At 37.3% G+C, this 20,187-nt stretch overlaps 1 protein-coding gene across 2 annotated transcripts in view; it reads left to right on the top strand.

Moving 5' to 3' along the window:
* The window catches only part of TBCK (TBC1 domain containing kinase), a 230,316-nt gene that overhangs the window by 6,618 nt on the left and 203,511 nt on the right, over positions 1-20,187 (top strand). The window lies entirely within an intron of this gene.

Here is a 20,187-nt window from a genome sequence, read left to right as displayed (position 1 = left end):
TTCTATTTAATTTGTCTCTTTTGAGGATTCTCAGTTCTTGACTTTTGCCCCTAACCTCAGAGAGACAGTACTGCACCTGGTACATAGAAGGCATTCAGTAAGTGTTGAGTGAGTAAATTAATGAATGACTACATTTGAGAAATTCGTATTTTTCAGATCTGAGAATCAGGATTTTTAATTTTCTCTTTCAGAGAAACCACCTATCTTAAGCATATTTCTCCAATTCTGTAAAAAGGAAATGAAAGCTCTCATACCAGAAATTTGAGAAGTGTCTATTTAAATGTATTTTATGATTGAAAGTAGTTATTTGGGCTGTCTTCAAATGAAAACAGTCACTATTTTTTTCTTTTGGAATTTATTCTTTTCTTTCTTTTTTTTTTTTTATGAGTTCAGAAGAAGTGTTTATTGCCTTCTTATGTGGTTGCTGTGTAGGGCATAAGAAGGTATTGCATAAGCTTAATAGGTAAGAGAGCGATTAATGAATAAGCTGACTTTTCCTCATTGCTGCTTTTACCAAAGGAAAAAAATGTTCTCAGCGTTGGGCAACTAAATAAAAAGAGCCTCATTCCAGAAACAGAGGTTCTTCGTAGCACACCAAATATTTCTGAGTCTCTTCTGAGCCATGTTGTGGTGGGGGAATATAAACAGGAGCTGGTAGTTTGGAGGAGGGCCAGCCTCAGAGAACGTGTCCTCATCCCCTAACATAGTCAAGATTCAAAGAAATTATTGTATAGTTCATGATGTCCAAGTGCTTCCCTGTCCATGCTGAAGCCTCTCTTCTTCCTTAAGGCCGGGAAGACTATCATTCCGCCAGTGGACAGATCCCTGATGAGGCCCATAGGTTCACCGGGCAGACACCCCCTGTGATTATTGCCACCTGACCCCTCATCATTGTTCCCTTTCTTTTTTTTTTTTTTCAATTTTATTTTTTTTAATTTACATCCAAGTTAGTTAGCATATAGTGCAACAATGATTTCAGGAGTAGATTCCTTAATGCCCTTTACCCATTTAGCCCATCCCCACCCCACACCCCCTCCAGCAACCCTCAGTTTGTTCTCCTTATTTATGAGTCTCTTATGCTTTGTCCCCCTCCCTGTTTTATATTTTTGTTTCCCTTCCCTTATGTTCATCTGTTTTGTCTCTTAAAGTCCTCATATGAGTGAAGTCATAGAATATTTGTCTTTCTCTGACTAATTTCATTTAGCATAATACTCTCCAGTTCCATCCACGTAGTTGCAAATGACAAGATTTCATTCTTTTTGATTGCCAAGTAATCCTCCATTGTGTGTGTGTGTGTGTGTGTGTGTGTGTACATATATATATATATACATATATATATATGTATATGTATATATATACATGTATATACCACATGTTCTTTATCCATTCATCCATCAATGGACATTTGGGCTCTTTCCATAATTTGGCTATTGTTGATAGTGCTGCTATAAACATGGGGGGTGCATGTATCCCTTCGAAACAGCACACCTGTATCCTGTGGATAAATGCCTAGTAGTGCAATTGCTGGGTTGTAGGGTAGTTCTATTTTTAGTTTTTTGAGGAACCTCCATAATGTTTTCCAGAGTGGCTGTGTTCCCACCAACAATGAAAAAGAGGTCCTCTTTCTTGGCATCCTTGCCAACATCTGTTGTTGCCTGAGTTGTTAATGTTAGCCATTCTGACAGGGCTAAGGTGGTATCTCATTGTGGTTTTGATTTATATTTCCCTGATGATGAGTGATGTTGAGCATTTTTTCATGTGTCAGTTGGCCATCTGGATGTCTTCCTTGGAGAAGTGTCTGTTCATGTCTTTTGCCCATTTCTTCACTGGATTATTTGTTTTTTGGGTGTTGAGTTTGATAAGTTCTTTATAGATTTTGGATACTAACCCTTTATCTCATATATCATTTGCAAATATCTTCTCCCATTCTGTCGGTTGCCTTTTAGTTTTGCTGATTGTTTCCTTTGCTGTGCAGAACGCTTTTTGGGTTTTTTTTGGTTTTTTTTTTGGTTTTTTTTTGATGAGGTCCCAGTAGTTCATTTTTGCTTTTGTTTTCCTTGCCTCAGGAGATGTGTTGAGTAAGAAGTTGCTACAGCCAAGATCAAAGAAGTTTTTGCCTGCTTTCTCCTCGAGAATTTTGATGGATTCCTGTCTTACATTGAGGTCTTTCATCCATTTTGAGTTTATTTTTGAGTATGGTATAAGAAAGTGGTCCAGGTTCATTCTTTTGCATGTCGCTGTCCAGTTTTCCCAGCACCACTTGCTGAAGAGAATGTCTTTATTCCATTGGATATTCTTTCCTGCTTTGTCAAAGATTAGTTGGCCATACATTTGTGGGTCCATTTCTAGCGTCTCTATTCTGTTCCATTGGTCTGTTCTTGTGCCAGTACCATACTGTCTTGATGATTACAGCTTTGTAGTATAGCTTGAAGTCTGGAATTGTGATGCCTCCAGCTTTGGTTTTCTTTTTCAAGATTGCTTTGGCTATTCAGGGTCTTTTCTGGTTCCATATAAATTTTGGGATCATTTGTTCAGCTCTGAAGAATGCTGGCGTTATTTTGATAGGGATTCCATTGAATATGTAGATTGTTTTGGGTAGTATCGGCATTTTAACAATATTTGTTCTAACTATCCAGGAGCATGGAATCTTTTCCATTTTTTGTGTCTTCTTCAATTTCTTTCATAAGCTTTCTATAGTTTTCAGTGTATAGATTTTTCACCTCTTTGGTTAGATTTATTCCTAGGTACTTTGTGGTTTTTGGTGCAACTATAAATGGGATTGATTTTTTGATTTCTCTTTCTGTTGCTTCATTGTTGGTGTATAGGAATGCAACCGATTTCTGTGCATTGATTTTATATCCTACAGCTTTGCTGAATTCATGAATCAATTCTAGCAGTTTTTTGGTGGAATCTTTAGGGTTTTCCGTATAGAGTATCATGTCATCTATGAAGAGTGAAAGTTTGACCTCCTTCTGGACAATTTGAATGCCTTTAATTTGTGTTGTCTGATTGCAGAGGCTAAGACCTCCAATACTATGTTGAATAACAGTGGTGAGAGTGGACATTCCTGTTTTGTTCCTGACCTTAGGGGGAAAGCTCCCAGATTTTCCCCATTGAGGATGATATTAGCATTGGATCATTCATATTTGGCTTTTATGATCTGGAGGTATGTTCCTTCTATCCCTACTTTCTTGAGAGTTTTTATCAAGAAAGGATGCTGTATTTTGTCAAATGCTTTCTCTGCATCTATTGAGAGGATCAGATGGTTCTTGTCCTTTCTTTTATTGATGTGACGAATCACATTGTTTGTTTCGTGGATATTGAACCAGCCCTGCCTCACCAGTATAAATCCCACTTGGTCGTGGTGAATAATTTTTTTAATATATTATTGGATCCCGTTGGCTAATATCTTGTTGAGGATTTTTGCATCCATGTTCATCAGGGAAATTGGTCTATAGTTCTCCTTTTTAGTGGGGTCTCTGTTTGGTTTTAGAATCAAGGTAATACTGACTTCATAGAAAGAGTTTGGAAGTTTTCCTTCCATTTCTATTTTTTGGAACAGTTTCAAGAGAATAGATGTTAACTCTTCCTTAAATGTTTGGTAGAATTCCCCTGGAAAGCCATCTGGCCCTGGACTTTTGTTTTTTGGCAGATTTTTGATTACTAATTCGATTTCCTTACTGATTATGGGTCTGTTCAAATTTTCTATTTTTCCTGTTTCAGTTTTGGTAGTGTATATGTTTCTAGGGATTTGTCCATTTCTTCCAGACTATCCATTTTATTGGCATATAATTGCTCATAATATTCTCTTTTATTGTTTTTATTTCTGTTGTGTTGGTTGTGATCCCTCCTCTTTCATTCTTGATTTTATTTATTTGGGTCCTTTCCTTTTTCTTCTTGATCAAACTGGCTAATGTTTTATCAATTTTGTTAATTATTTCAAAGAACCAGATTCTGGTTTCATTGATCTGTTCTACTGTTTTTTTGGTTTCAATAGCATTGATTTCTGCTCTGATCTTTATTATTTCCTGTCTTCTGCTGGTTTGGGGTTTTATTTGCTATTCTTTTTCTAGCTCCTTCAGATGTAAGGTTAGGTTGTGTATCTGAGATCTTTCTTCCTTCTTTAGGAAGGCCTGGATTGCTATATACTTTCCTCTTATGACCGCCTTTGCTGTATCCCAGAGGTTTTGGGTTGTGGTGTTATCATTTTCATTGACTTCCATATGCTTTTAATTTCCCCTTTAACTGCTTGGTTAGCCCATTCATTCTTTAGTAGGATGTCCTTCAGTCTCCAAGTAGTTGTTACCTTTCCAAATTTTTTTTATGGTTGATTTTGAGTTTCATAGCGTTGTGGTCTGAAAATATGCACAGTATGATCTCGATCTTTTTGTACTTACTTAGGGCTGATTTTTGTCCCAGTATATGGTCTATTCTGGAGAACGTTCTATGTGCACTGGAGAAGAAAGTATATTCTGCTGCTTTAGGATGAAATGTTCTGAATATATCTGTTAAGTCCATCTGGTCCAGTGTGTCATTTAAAGCCATTGTTTCCTTGTTGATTGTTTGATTAGGTGATTTGTCCATTGTTGTGAGTGGGGTGTTGAAGTCTCCTACTATTATGGTGTTACTATCAATTAGTTTCTTTATGTTTGTGATTAATTGATTTATATATTTGGGTGCTGCCACATTTGGCACATAAATGTTTATAATTGTTAGGTCCTCTTAGTCTGTAGACCCCTTGATTATGATATAATGCCCTTCTGCATCTCTTGATACAGTCTTTATCATAAAGTCTAGATTGTCTTATATAAGCATGGCTACTCTGGCTTTCTTCTGTTGACCATTAGCATGATAGATGGTTCTACATCCCCTTTCAGACTGAAGGTGTCTTTAGGTCTAAAGTGGGTCTCTTGTAAATAGCATATAGATGGATCTTGTTTTCTTATTCATTCTCTTACCCTATGTCTTTTGACTGGAGCATTGAGTCCATTGACATTTAGAGTGAGTACTAAAAGATAAGAATTTATTGTCATTATGTTGCTTGTAGAGTTGGAGTTTCTGGTGGTGTTCTCTTGTCTTTTCTAATCTTTGTTGCTTTTGGTATTTATTTATTTTTTTTTAATTTTTTTTTTTATTTTCATCTTTTTCCCCCTCATAGAGTCCCCCTTAAAATTTCTTGCAGGGCTGGTTTAGTGGTCACAAACTTATTTAATTTTTGTCTGGGAAACTGTTTATCTCTCCTATTTTGAATGACAGCCTTGCTGGATAAAGAATTCTTGGCTGCATATTTTTTCTGATTCAGCACATTGAATGTATCCTGCCACTCATTTCTGGTCTACCAAGTTTCTGTGGATAGGTCTGCTGCAAACCTGATCTGTCTTCCCTTGTAGGTTAAGGATTTTTTTTTTTCCTTGCTGCTGGAGTTTAGTCTTTTCATATAAAATTCCATTTAGAAAACCAAAGTAGAAAAGTTGAACCCTATTGGTTAAAAATTTAGTGTTTCACTAGGAAGATGTTTATTGCCTTTTCAGTCAGATTCTGGTATCAGATTCAGAGTCAGATTCTTTTGCATCCCATATCTTAGTCCATTTGGACTGCTATAACAAAACATCAAAAACTGAATGAACAACAAATATTTATTTCTCCTAGTTCTAGAGGCTGGGAAGTCCAAGATCAAGGAACCAGCAGATTCCATGTTTAGTGAGGCCCACTTCCTCATGACAGCATTTTTTACATAGTGGAAAAGTCCAGGAAGTTCTCTAAGGTCTCTTTTATAAAAGCACTAATCCCATTCATGAGGACAGAGCTCTCAGTACCTAATTATCTTACAAAGGTCCCACCCCCAAACACCATTGCACTGGGGATTATTAGGTCTTAATCCTAGGGGAGGGAGGACACAAATATTAATGTATTCAATTCTAGATATTTATGATGGTAATATTTTAACTATTTAAAAACTATTTTTGGAAACTTAATTGCTTGCAGATGTTTTATTTCTTACAATTATTTTAAGTGCATTTCAGTGAAATGTATTTAATTTTTCTAACAAAACACTTTGTAAAAGTTAACCCTATACATTTGCTGATATTTAAGTTATTTTCCTATAAAAATGGCATTTTCATGTGTTTCAACCTAATATTAATGACCCTCAAAAAATGCAAACAACATTTTCCTTGTTTTGTGACAAATAGGCTAAATAATATTTCCAAGTAGTCTGGGTATGGCTTTTAAAAAGTATTTACTTTGAAAACATTTACATTTTATAGACTTTGAGTAGAAAATGTTTTTATAATAAGTAATATTAATAGTTAATATTTTTTGAGCATTGTGTATTAGGCAGTATTTTAAGTGCTTTACATATTTTGATTTAATCCTCATAATATTACCATGAGATAGGAACTATTAACTATTCTCATCGTACAGATAAGGATATTGAGATACAGAGCAATTAAGTAACTAATCTAAGGCCATACAATTAGTAAGTAAAGAGAGGTAGAATACTAATACATTTTATCATATTTCAAAAGATTTTTAAAGTTGAAATAAGTGTACATTAATGCAAATATTGGCACTTCTACAATCGAAGCTATTCAATACCTTAAATACTTTGGAGCTCTATTACATACCTAGTGTCTTGAATATTTAGATATGTCTCATGGCCTGATAAGAGACATGCGGGGGCACCTGGGTGGCTCAGTCAGTTAAGCGTCTGACTTCGGTTCAGGTCATGATCTCATGGTTTGTGTGTTCGAGCCCCACATCCAGCTCTGTGTTGATAGTTCAGAGCCTGGAGCCTGCTTCAGATTCTGTGTCTGTCTCTCTCTCTCTCTCTAAAATAAAATAAACATTAAAAATTTTTGAGAAAAAAAGAGATATGGGAAGGAAAGTGGTAAAAGAGAGTTAATTGTCATGCCAATGATGAAAATTTGTGATTTTTTTATATTCAAGTATATACTTGAATATATATACATACACACATGTGCACAGAAATGTTAAACATTGTTCTATTGGGACTTTCTTTATTATGCAAGCTGGCCTTGCCTTTGATTGATCTATTCAGCAAATATTAGTAAATATTTACCAGCTTTGGCCTAACCTTTCAAGAGAGAATGTAGGTAGGTCCGTATTAACGCTATAAGGATTTCTCTCCACAGGAAGCAAATTTGGAGGGAAGACCCGATAGCTAGAATTGAAACAGAGTTATTAAGATGCTGATGAATTGAAGATATATTTTGGAACCAGTCTTTCTTTCTACTCTGACATTTTATTTATTTATTTATTTATTTATTTATTTTTTTAATTTTTATTTTTTTTCAATATATGAAATTTATTGTCAAATTGGTTTCCATACAACACCCAGTGCTCATCCCAAAAGGTGCCCTCCCAATACCCATCACCCACCCTCCCCTCCCTCCCACCCCCCATCAACCCTCAGTTTGTTCTCAGTTTTTAACAGTCTCTTATGCTTTGGCTCTCTCCCACTCTAACCTCTTTTTTTTTTTCCTTCCCCTCCTCCATGGGTTTCTGTTAAGTTTCTCAGGATCCACATAAGAGTGAAACCATATGGTATCTGTCTTTTCTGTATGGCTTATTTCACTTAGCATCACACTCTCCAGTTCCATCCACGTTGCTACAAAGGGCCATATTTCGTTCTTTCTCATTGCCATGTAGTACTCCATTGTGTATATAAACCACAATTTCTTTATCCATTCATCAGTTGATGGACATTTAGGCTCTTTCCATAATTTGGCTATTGTTGAGAGTGCTGCTATAAACATTGGGGTACAAGTGCCCCTATGCATCAGTACTCCTGTATCCCTTGGGTAAATTCCTAGCAGTGCTATTGCAGGGTCATAGGGTAGGTCTATTTTTAATTTTCTGAGGAACTTCCACACTGCTTTCCAGAGTGGCTGCACCAATTTGCATTCCCACCAACAGTGCAAGAGGGTTCCCATTTTTCCACATCCTCGCCAGCATCTATAGTCTCCTGATTTGTTCATTTTGGCCACTCTGACTGGCGTGAGGTGATATCTGAGTGTGGTTTTGATTTGTATTTCCCTGATGAGGAGCGACGTTGAACATCTTTTCATGTGCCTGTTGGCCATCCGTATGTCTTTAGAGAAGTGTCTATTCATGTTTTCTGCCCATTTCTTCACTGGGTTATTTGTTTTTTGGGTGTGGAGTTTGGTGAGCTCTTTATAGATTTTGGATACTAGCCCTTTGTCCGATATGTCATTTGCAAATATCTTTTCCCATCCCATTGGTTGCCTTTTAGTTTTGTTGGTTGTTTCCTTTGCTGTGCAGAAGCTTTTTATCTTCATAAGGTCCCAGTAGTTCATTTTTGCTTTTAATTCCCTTGCCTTTGGGGATGTGTCGAGTAAGAGATTGCTACGGCTGAGGTCAGAGAGGTCTTTTCCTGCTTTCTCCTCTAGGGTTTTTTTTTTTTTTTTTTTTTTTTTTTAAATTTTTTTTTCAATGTTTTTTTTATTTATTTTTGGGACAGAGAGAGACAGAGCATGAACGGGGGAGGGGCAGAGAGAGGGAGACACAGAATCGGAAACAGGCTCCAGGCTCTGAGCCATCAGCCCAGAGCCCAACGCGGGGCTCGAACTCACGGACCGCGAGATCGTGACCTGGCTGAAGTCGGACGCTTAACCGACTGCGCCACCCAGGCGCCCCTCTCCTCTAGGGTTTTGATGGTTTCCTGTCTCACATTCAGGTCCTTTATCCACTTTGAGTTTATTTTTGTGAATGGTGTGAGAAAATGGTCTAGTTTCAACCTTCTGCATGTTGCTGTCCAGTTCTCCCAGCACCATTTGTTAAAGAGACTGTCTTTTTTCCATTGGATGTTCTTTCCTGCTTTGTCAAAGATTAGTTGGCCATACGTTTGTGGGTCTAGTTCTGGGGTTTCTATTCTATTCCATTGGTCTATGTGTCTGTTTTTGTGCCAATACCATGCTGTCTTGATGATTACAGCTTTGTAGTAGAGGCTAAAGTCTGGGATTGTGATGCCTCCTGCTTTGGTCTTCTTCAGAATTACTTTGGCTATTCGGGGCCTTTTGTGGTTCCATATGAATTTTAGAATTGCTTGTTCTAGTTTCGAGAAGAATGCTGGTGCAATTTTGATTGGGATTGCATTGAATGTGTAGATAGCTTTGGGTAGTATTGACATTTTGACAATATTTATTCTTCCAATCCATGAGCAGGGAATGTCTTTCCATTTCTTTATATCTTCTTCAATTACCTTCATAAGCTTTCTATAGTTTTCAGCATACAGATCTTTTACATCTTTGGTTAGATTTATTCCTAGGTATTTTATGCCTCTTGGTGCAATTGTGAATGGGATCAGTTTCTTTATTTGTCTTTCTGTTGCTTCATTGTTAGTGTATAAGAATGCAACTGATTTCTGTACATTGATTTTGTATCCTGCAACTTTGCTGAATTCATGTATCAGTTCTAGCAGACTTTTGGTGGAGTCTATCGGATTTTCCATGTATAATATCATGTCATCTGCAAAAAGTGAAAGCTTGACTTCATCTTTGCCAGTTTTGATGCCTTTGATTTCCTTTTGTTGTCTGATTGCTGATGCTAGAACTTCCAGCACTATATTAAACAACAGCGGTGACAGTGGGCATCCCTGTCGTGTTCCTGATCTCAGGGAAAAAGCTCTCAGTTTTTCCCCGTTGAGGATGATGTTAGCTGTGGGCTTTTCATAAATGGCTTTTATGATGTTTAAGTATGTTCCTTCTATCCCAACTTTCTCGAGGGTTTTTATTAAGAAAGGGTGCTGGATTTTGTCAAAGGCCTTTTCTGCATCGATTGACAGGATCATATGGTTCTTATCTTTTCTTTTATTAATGTGATGTATCACGTTGATTGATTTGCTAATGTTGAACCAGCCCTGCATCCAAGGAATGAATCCCACTTGATCATGGTGAATAATTCTTTTTATATGCTGTTGAATTCGATTTGCTAGTATCTTATTGAGAATTTTTGCATCCATATTCATCATGATATTGGCCTGTAGTTCTCTTTTTTGTTACTGGGTCTCTGTCTGGTTTAGGAATCAAAGTAATACTGGCTTCATAGAATGAGTCTGGAAGTTTTCCTTCCCTTTCTATTTCTTGGAATAGCTTGAGAAGGATAGGTATTATCTCTGCTTAAATGTCTGGTAGAACTCCCCTGGGAAGCCATCTGGTCCTGGACTCTTATTTGTTGGGAGATTTTTGATAACCGATTCAATTTCTTCGCTGGTTATGGGTCTGTTCAAGCTTCCTATTTCCTCCTGATTGGGTTTTGGAAGAGTGTGGGTGTTTAGGAATTTGTCCATTTCTTCCAGGTTGTCCAATTTGTTGGCATATAATTTTTCATAGTATTCCCTGATAATTGTTTGTATTTCTGAGGGATTGGTTGAATAATTACATTTTCATTCATGATTTTATCTATTTGGGTCATCTCCCTTTTCTTTTTAAGAAGCCTGGCTAGAGGTTTGTCAATTTTGTTAATTTTTTCAAAAAACCAACTCTTGGTTTCGTTGATCTGCTCTACAGTTGTTTTAGATTCTATATTGTTTATTTCTGCTCTGATCTTTATTATTTCTCTTCTTCTGCTGGGTTTAGGCTGCCTTTGCTGTTCTGCTTCTATTTCCTTTCAGTGTGCTGTTAGATTTTGTATTTGGGATTTTTCTTGTTTCTTGAGATAGGCCTGGATTGCAGTGTATTTTCCTCTCAGGACTGCCTTCGCTGCATCCCAAAGCGTTTGGATTGTTGTATTTTCATTTTCATTTGTTTCCATATATTTTTTAAATTTCTTCTCTAATTGCCTGGTTGACCCACTCATTCTGTAGTAGGGTGTTTTTTAACCTCCATGCTTTTGGAGGTTTTCCAGACTTTTTCCTGTGGTTGATTTCAAGTTTCATAGCATTGTGGTCTGAAAGTATGCATGGAATGATCTCAATTCTTGTATACTTATGAAGGGCTGTTTTGTGACCCAGTATGTGATCTATCTTGGAGAATGTTCCACTCGAGAAGAAAGTATATTCTGTTGCTTTGGGATGCAGAGTTCTAAATATATCTGTCAAGTCCACCTGATCCAATGTGTCATTCAGGGCCCTTGTTTATTTATTGACCATGTGTCTAGATGATCTATCCATTTCTGTAGGTGGAGTGTTAAAGTCCCCTGCAATTACCACATTCTTATCAATAAGGTTGCTTATGTTTATGAGTAATTGTTTTATATATTTGGGGGCTCCGGTATTCGGCACATAGACATTTATAATTGTTAGTTCTTCTTGATGGATAGACCCTGTAATTATTATATAATGCCCTTCTTCATCTCTTGTTACAGCCTTTAGTTTAAAGTCTAGTTTGTCTGATATAAGTATGGCTACTCCAGCTTTCTTTTGGCTTCCAGTAGCATGATAAATAGTTCTCCATCCCCTTACTCTCAATCTAAAGGTGTCCTCAGGTCTAAAATGAGTCTCTTGTAGACAGCAAATAGATGGGTCTTGTTTTTTTATCCATTCTGATACCCTATGTCTTTTGGTTGGCGCATTTAATCCATTTACATTCAGTGTTATTATAGAAAGATACGGGTTTAGAGTCATTGTGATGTCTGTATGATTTATGCTTGTAGTGATGTCTCTGGTACTTTGTCTCACAGGATCCCCCTTAGGATCTCTTGTAGGGCTGGTTTCGTGGTGACGAATTCCTTCAGTTTTTGTTTGTTTGGGAAGACCTTTATCTCTCCTGCTATTCTAAATAACAGACTTGCTGGATAAAGGATTCTCGGCTGCATATTTTTCCTGTTCAGCACATTAAAGATCTTGTGCCAATCCTTTCTGACCTGCCAAGTTTCAAAAGAGAGATCGGTCACGAGTCTTATAGGTCTCCCTTTATATGTTAGGGCACATTTACCCCTTGCTGCTTTCAGAATTTTCTCTTTATCCTTGTATTTTGCCAGTTTGACTATGCTATGTCGTGCAGAAGATCGATTCAAGTTACGTCTGAAAGGAGTTCTCTGTGCCTCTTGGATTTCAATGCCTTTTTCCTTCCCCAGTTCAGGGTAGTTCTCAGCTATTATTTCTTCAAGTACCCCTTCAGCACCTTTCCCTCTCTCTTCCTCCTCTGGGATACCAATTATGTGTATATTATTTCTTTTTAGTGTATCAGTTAGTTCTCTAATTTTCTCCTCATACTCCTGGATTTTTTTATGGCTCTTTCTCTCAGCTTCCTCTTTTTCCATAACTTTATCTTCTAGTTCACCTATTCTCTCCTCTGCCTCTTCAATCCGAGCCGTCGTCATTTCCATTTTGTTTTGCATTTCGTTTAAAGCGTTTTTCAGCTCCTCGTGACTGTTCCTTAGTCCCTTGATCTCTGTAGCAAGAGATTCTCTTCTGTCCTCTATACTGTTTTCAAGCCCAGCGATTAATTTTATGACTATTATTCTAAATTCACTTTCTGTTATATTATTTAAATCCTTTTTGATCAGTTCATTAGCTGTTGTTATTTCCTGGAGATTCTTCTGAGGGGAATTCTTCCATTTGGTCATTTTGGATAGTCCCTGGAGTGGTGCGGCGGACCTGCAGGGCACTTCCCCTGTGCTGTGGTGTATAACTGTTGTTGGTGGGCGGGGCCGCAGTCCGACCTGATGTCTGCCCCCAGCCCACCGCTGGGGCCACAGTCAGACTGGTGTGTGCCTTCTCTTCCCCTCTCCTAGGGGCGGGATTCACTGTGGGGTGGCGTGGCCTGTCTGGGCTACTTGCACCCTGCCAGGCTTGTGGTGCTGGGGATCTGGCGTATTAGCTGGGGTGGGTAGGCAACGTGCACGGGGGCAGGAGGGGTAGGCTTAGCTCGCTTCTCCTTAGGTGATCCACTTCAGGAGGGGCTGTGTGGCAGCGGGAGGGAGTCAGACCCACTGCCAGAGGGTTGGCTCCACAGAAGCACAGCGTTGGGTGTTTGCGCGGAGCGAGCAAGTTCCCTGGCAGGAACTGGTTCTCTTTGGGATTTTGGCTGGGGGATGGGCGAGGGAGATGGTGCTGGTGAGCGCCTTTGTTCCCCGCCAACAGAGCTCTGTCTTCCGGGGGCTCAGCAACTCTCCCTCCCTTTGTCCTCCAGCCTTCCCGCTTTCCGAGCAGAGCTGTTAACTTATGACCTCTCAGATGCTAAGTCGCGCTTGCTGTCGGAACACACTCTGTCGGGCCCCTCCGCTTTTGCCAGCCAGACTCGGGGGCTCTGCTTGGTCGGCAGGCTGCCCCTCCGCCCCGGCTCCCTCCCGCCAGTCCGTGGAGCGCACACCGCCTTGCTGCCCTTCCTACCCTCTTCCGTGGGCTTCTCGTCTGCATTTGGCTCCGGAGACTCCTTTCTGCTATTCCTCTGGCGGTTTTCTGGGTTATTTAGGCAGGTGTAGGTGGAATGTAAGTGATCAGCAGGACCCGCGGTAAGCCCAGCGTCCTCCTACACCGCCATCTTCCCTATCCTCCCCCTACTCTGACGTTTCTTACCTTGTGCTTTGGCATACATAACATCAGTCTATTGGTGTTACAGTATTTTTAATAGTCTCTTCTAATACTATGGCCCTCCTTATGCTAGGTGCCAGATATATGAATATGACTAACATAGGATCCCAGTTCTCAAGGTCTAGAAGTAGTAGAGGAGAAAAATACAAACTTGATTATAATATAGTAATAGTTGTTATAACAGATGATGTACAATGTGCCATCCCATGGGAGTACAAAGGAAAGAATGTTGAATTCTACACTGAAGAGTGTAGATATTTATCAAACTCCTATACGTAGAGTTTAGGTGGGATAGGGGACTTTGGAACGCAGAGGAGTAGCTTTTGTGTTTGAACTTTTATTTACTTTCATTTGTTCTAATGGTACCACTGGCCTAAAAGGATTAACAGATTTTCAAGAGATGCTCTGGCCTTTTATTGTTGTCATATTCCTAAGAAAGCAAATCTTAATATCATTTTTTTAAGTTTATTTATTTATTTAGAGAGAATGCAAGTGGGGGAGAGGTAGAGAGTGAGGGGGAGAGACAGATAATCCTAAGCAGGCTCCGCACTGTTAGTGCAGAGCCCGATGCAGCGTTTGAATTCGCAAACCATGAGATCATGACCTGAGCCCAAGTCAGACAGTTAACCAACTGAGCCATCCCAGCACCCCAATATCAGTATTCTTCATTAATCATTCTTATTTTTAAAGGAATTTACATTTCTTAATTTATTATAATCTTTTTCCCAGAAAATTGACACACAGCATTATGTATGTATGCATATAGTATTATATATATATTATATTGTATGTGTATGTATGTATTATGTTATATGTTGTATATATTATATTTTATGTTATATATTATATGTATATACATGTATATATGTATATACATAGTATATATTATATGTACATATGCATATGTACATATGCATACATACGTATGGTATATACACATATATATACACATACATATAATATATACAGTTTGCTCATAAAAGAAAATATATAATCAAGATGGGGAGAAAGGAAACAAAGAATAAGGTATTAAATTAGTAATATTAATACATAGTTTCTTCACATTAACTATAAATTTTTTGGTAGACTTCTTGTAGGTCAAGGCAAAGATGAAAATTTAACCGCTTCAAACAAAATAATTTCTAAATTTTTACTTAAATCTGGAAAAATGATCAATTGCGAGCTTTATAATATTCATGCAATATATTGTATGTTCAGGTGATATATGGAGACACTAGTATAGAATCTTCTTTGGTATGGGGATATGAGATATCCTATGTTATGTTGTAATGGCCAGTGTTCTCGATATACCTAGCTAAATTTGCTTTATTATTCTTTTTTTTGTGTTAATCTCTAAGCAGAAACCTCTGTAAATTCTTGTCCCAATTTTTCTGTGAGTGAACATCTAACTAAATTAAATTTAACACTGTGTGTGTGTACGCGTATGTACAAGCATTTTCTGGGTTAATGAGTCTATAGTTTTAATCTGATCTCAAAAAGGAATCGTAATGTAAAGAAAGGGTTTAAAAGCACTTGTGCAAAGTATTGACTACATGAAGAGAATTTTTCCTGTTTATTTAAAGACAATCTGGAGAAGTTCTAATGTAGGCAGCAGCCTCCAAAGTTGATTTGACCTGTGATAGGTGTGCCCTATCACATTATTTGCCAATCTAGACACGCACATTCAGAGCCACTGTATAGAGTTTTGCACAAAACCTTCTGGCTGATGCAATAAGGAGGAACTGAAATCTGATTCTCTAGTTCGTTCTGAAAGGAGGGGTGCTTTTTGTAATTGGCTTAAATATAATCATGAAGAGGAGTGGTAACTATACCTATAGTACACCTTATAGATAGCGCTAGCCATTTGCCAAAAGTCTAGAAAGGAACTTTTGGCAAGTTTGTTATTGTTTAAAAAAAATTTTTTTTTTTTTGCTTAAGTTTTTATTTGATGAATGGCTTCAATGGCATTAACCAAATGTTTAAAAATTATAGGAATTATTTGGGGCCTTTTATATCACCAAAGAGTTGATAGATATTATCAATCCCTCAGTGCCTCAAACACTTCTTCCCACCACTACCAATCTAATTAAAAATTCTAAAGAATTTCCAATTGTTAACATTGATCCAGTTTCAAAACTACTCCAAGCAAAGCTTGGCAATATAGTAGATTCTCATTATCATTCATGACTGGTGACCATAATTAATGTTGCTGTTTTTCATCTGCAATTTTGAAGTATGCTTGTCTTCCCAAACTCTTGCTATCTAGTTCTTAGGACTTCTTCATTCTTGTATCCTAAAGTGGCTTTTACTTCTTTCTACTATGTCCGGAAGTTTGTTTGGAGCATCACTTCGTACGATTGGAGTCTTGCTTCTATCCAGTTCTCCCCAGACTTTCTTTACTCAGGATAATTGACTCAATAATCTTAGCTATTTCTTACACTCCTTGTTTTCTTCCCTTTACCTAAATGAGCCCCTGTAAACACTGAACTTGGGAAAACCTTATGATATAACCCCTCTGGGGAACACTATTGCTTACTTTGCACAAGACTTTTATTTTTGGTTATCAGTGGCAAATAGAAACTGATCTCTTTAGCACTGTTAGACTTTGTCACTACTGAAGCTAGCTCAACAATCTGGGCAGTTCCCTTAGGCCCATCCACCATATTTCTGGTTACTATGCTTACCCTGCTTGCCCTGCTCCTATCTCAGCAGCGCCTTTTCTAGGGTAACATAGGTCTTGGATATGTAAAGTAGTCGTATGTTTTAAGTTTGACTGCCTGGAACGAAAATATCAGTGATTGTCAAAAAGTTAGGGAATTTCATTATCTTGTTTATATTGGCAATGTCCATTGTCCTGAAAAATTGTATGCATAAAGAATAAATAACTAAATTAAAGTAAGTATTGTATAAAGGTCTGTTTGTTCCAAAGCATTCCTATGATTTCAGTTACATTTAGTTTGAAAAATTTGAAAAGGTTCCATTCAGCAATCTCCTTGGTGTACAACACATACTTCTCGATGTAACACCACATGATTTTGGTTTGGACTCCACTTAACTGTCTCCTCAAACAATTTTGATTTTGGTTCTCTTTCCCCCTTTTATTTTGTTCTTGCTTTGCAGCTATCTCACATCTTTTTATGGTTAATCCTCCCACCTTCCCATTCATACTTGGAGTTACGTGTGACATGTGGTCTGTTTTTGTAACATTACATTTTCACATGGTGGGTTAGCTCAGAAGTCAGGCTTTCACTGTTTTGTATAGATCATTCAAAACTGATTCGAGATGATGTTAGTTTCTTGCTAACTCAGGATGAAGTATTGAATCTCAAAAATCGTGGACATTTTATTAGAATTTGAGAACTTGATTTATTAATAGAAAAGTTGAGCAAAGTATCTTTAAAAGACAAAAAACCGAAAACCATGAAAAAATTTAAGTTAACAAATTTAATCTTTTTCTTTTGAACTTGAAATTTCAACAGGGCTTAGAAACAGAGTGAGGATTATAAATGGTAATGGTAATCATTTTATTTGGTATTAATTTGCCCAGAAATCTTCTGGTGATTGCTAATGAAATAAAAAACAAAATTATTTTAACTAATAGAGTTGAAATTCAGGTAGAGAATAATAGAATTGTTAAGGACCTCTAAGATAATTTGTTCCATATTTTTAGCTGAATATACATTTCAATCTAAGTATCTCTACCCGTTCAGAGTTCCATGAGAGAACTAGAACCCGCAGAATATTCATGTTAAGAGATTAATTGCTAGGAACTGGCTTATGTGACTGTGAGGATTGAGTAGTTTGAAATCCATACATAGGGCAGGCTATCAAGAAGGACAAGCTGAGCTCTTGGACAAGAGCTGAAGCTGCAGTCCATGAGCAGAATTTGTTTTCAGAGAAGCCTCAATCCTGCTCTTAAGGCCTTTACAACTGATTGAATTAGAATCGCCCAGATTATCCGGGATAATCTTCCGTACTTAAAGTGAAGTGATTATAGATCTTGATCATTTATAACAATATGCTTTTACAGTAACACCTAGATTAATGTTTGGATAACTGAAAACTATAGCCTAGTCATGTTGACTCATAAAACTGATCATCACAATGACCTTGTAACAATACTGGGTTTTATTTATTTTTTTTTTAATTTTTTTTTTTAACGTTTATTTATTTTTGAGACAGAGAGAGAGCATGAACTGGGGAGGGTCAGAGAGAGAGGGAGTCACAGAATCTGAAACAGGCTCCAGGCTCTGCGCGGTCAGCACAGAGCCTGATGCGGGGCTCGAACTCACAAACAGCGAGATCATGACCTGAGCCGAAGTCGGCCGCCCAACCGACTGAGCCACCCAGGCGCCCCAATACTGGGTTTTAAACACAGAATTTTATTCATCAGTTTTGTCACATAAATATTTATTTAGATATTATATTTAAAAAGTGATGAGCTAGTCTCAGTTTTTACTGTGAATCACAAAAGAATGATGTAGTAACTATATTCTGATAACCTTTCATACTAACATACTCACAAGTTACCTTTTTTCCTCTTAAGTAAAAAAAAAAAATTATTTAGATATTTCTTTTAGTCTCTTCTGATTCAACTCCTTCATTATCTTTCTTGCTGAATATTGTACTCTTTTCAGTTTCTTAGCATTGACTGGAAACATACAGCTCAGGCTGTAGTTACACTGCAGTGATACTTGGCATTCATCAAATATTTGTTAGAAGAAAGATTATTTCACAGTTCTTGTATGTTTTGCTCTTTAAAGTTCATCTTAGTGTCACATTTGTTTTTTATAAATAATGCCACTACATTGCTGACTTATATTTGGCACATTACTATTCCCAGATATTTTTGTCTTATTTTATTCTGTGAAATTATATTGTTTTTATAACAAACAGAAGTTATTTTCAAACAGTGGTCCAGAGTTTCAGGATGAAGACTCTCTAATGATTTCTAGAAAAAACTGGTTCATATTGGAAACATTGTTTTGGTGTACATTCCATTACCTCTGGGAGAAACTTTGATATTCTGCCAAGGATTATGTCTTTGCTGTATTAAAGTAATGGTTTAAAGTTCCATAGAATCCTGAAGCTTTGGCAAACTCTGGTTTATGATATTTTGAAGGAGTTTCCAGAAGAAGCCCAGCAATTTTTTTTTTCTAAATTATTTTAAGCCAGACAAATTTTAATCTAGTGCCAACACTTTGGAAATATCTCATGGATATGGAGACTTATGGATAGCCAACTTAAAATTATAAATTAATGGAACATGCATGATTTAATAAATTCTGTTGTTTTATATTTGAAATCAGCACTATTGAGACATTATTATGCCTAGTTTACAACAAAGGCATATAATTTTCTACACAGGACAGATCTCTATTTAGATAATGACTATCATATAAGACTCTTACTCATTTCTAATGGCTACATCATGCCTTTGCTGAAGTTAATTTATTTAACAAATAGTTTTGTATTAGATACTTGCATGTTTGAGGTGCCATGCAAGTTTTTATTTATTTTTTTTTATGTTTATTTATTTTTGAAGGAGAGAGAGACAGAGTGTGAGCAGGGGAGGGGCAGAGAGAGAGGGAGACACAGAATCGGAAACAGGCTCCATCCTCCAGGCTGTCAGCACACAGCCCGACACAGAGCTCAACACGGAGCTTAAACTCACGAGCAGTGAGATCATGACCTAAGCCGAAGTCAGATGCTTAACCAACCGAGCCACCCAGGCACCCCTTGAGGTACCAGTTTTAGACACTGATGATACATTTTGAACAAGACCAACATTCCTGCCATCATGAAGCATATTATCTAGTGGAGGACAAAGACAATCAATGAAAATGTATACAGATTCTTAGAGTTGAAATAAGTGCTACTAAAGTACAGTATAGAGTTGATTATATTATAGGAGGAGCAAATTGATCTGGGGGCACCAGAAAAGTGTTCCTTAAGGAAGTCACATTTAACTAAGCAACAAATAATAATAATAATAATAATAATAATAATAATGATAATAATAGCTAGCATTTAGATAGTGATTGCTATATGCCAGGCACTATTCTTGACCCTTATTATGTATTAACTTATTTCAACCTAACAACTCTATGAGGTAGGTGCTGTTTTTTTTTTTTCCTCATTTTATAGAAGACGTAACTGTGGCACAGAGAGAGAGTAGCAAATTTCTCCAAGGTCACAGAGCCAATGAGTAGTCAGCCTGGGATTTGAGCTTAAACAGATGAGTTTGTGCTCTTAACCACTATGTTTCTTGATAGGAGTTAGCTGGGAGAAGAAATGGGGAAGATCATTTCAGGCTAGTACTTCAAGATGGGGGCAAGAAGGCCAGTACAACTGGAGGTTGATGAGCCAAAGTAACAAAAGATGAAGGTAGAGAGGGAGTTATATACTCAGATTTATTATTATTTTATCACTTAGACTTTAGTATGAAAATGGGATGGAGGGTAAGAAGAATTAACGTGAGATCAATTAAGAGATTATTGCAATGATCGAATGAGAGGATACTGGCTTGGACCCACATTGTGGTGGATGGAGCAAACCATGGACCCTGGAAATATTTGGGAGATAGAAATAGCAGGGCTTTTTGTCTGGATTTGAGAAAGGGAGATTACTCCTAAGTTTCTAGGAAGCAAAGTTTTTTGTTTTTTTTTTTT

This window comes from Panthera uncia, chromosome B1 (assembly GCF_023721935.1).
Source record: "Panthera uncia isolate 11264 chromosome B1, Puncia_PCG_1.0, whole genome shotgun sequence".
Taxonomy (NCBI): Eukaryota; Metazoa; Chordata; class Mammalia; order Carnivora; family Felidae; genus Panthera; species Panthera uncia.
Note: the sequence above shows the minus strand (reverse complement) of the source record. Positions and strands in the feature narration are given on the sequence as shown.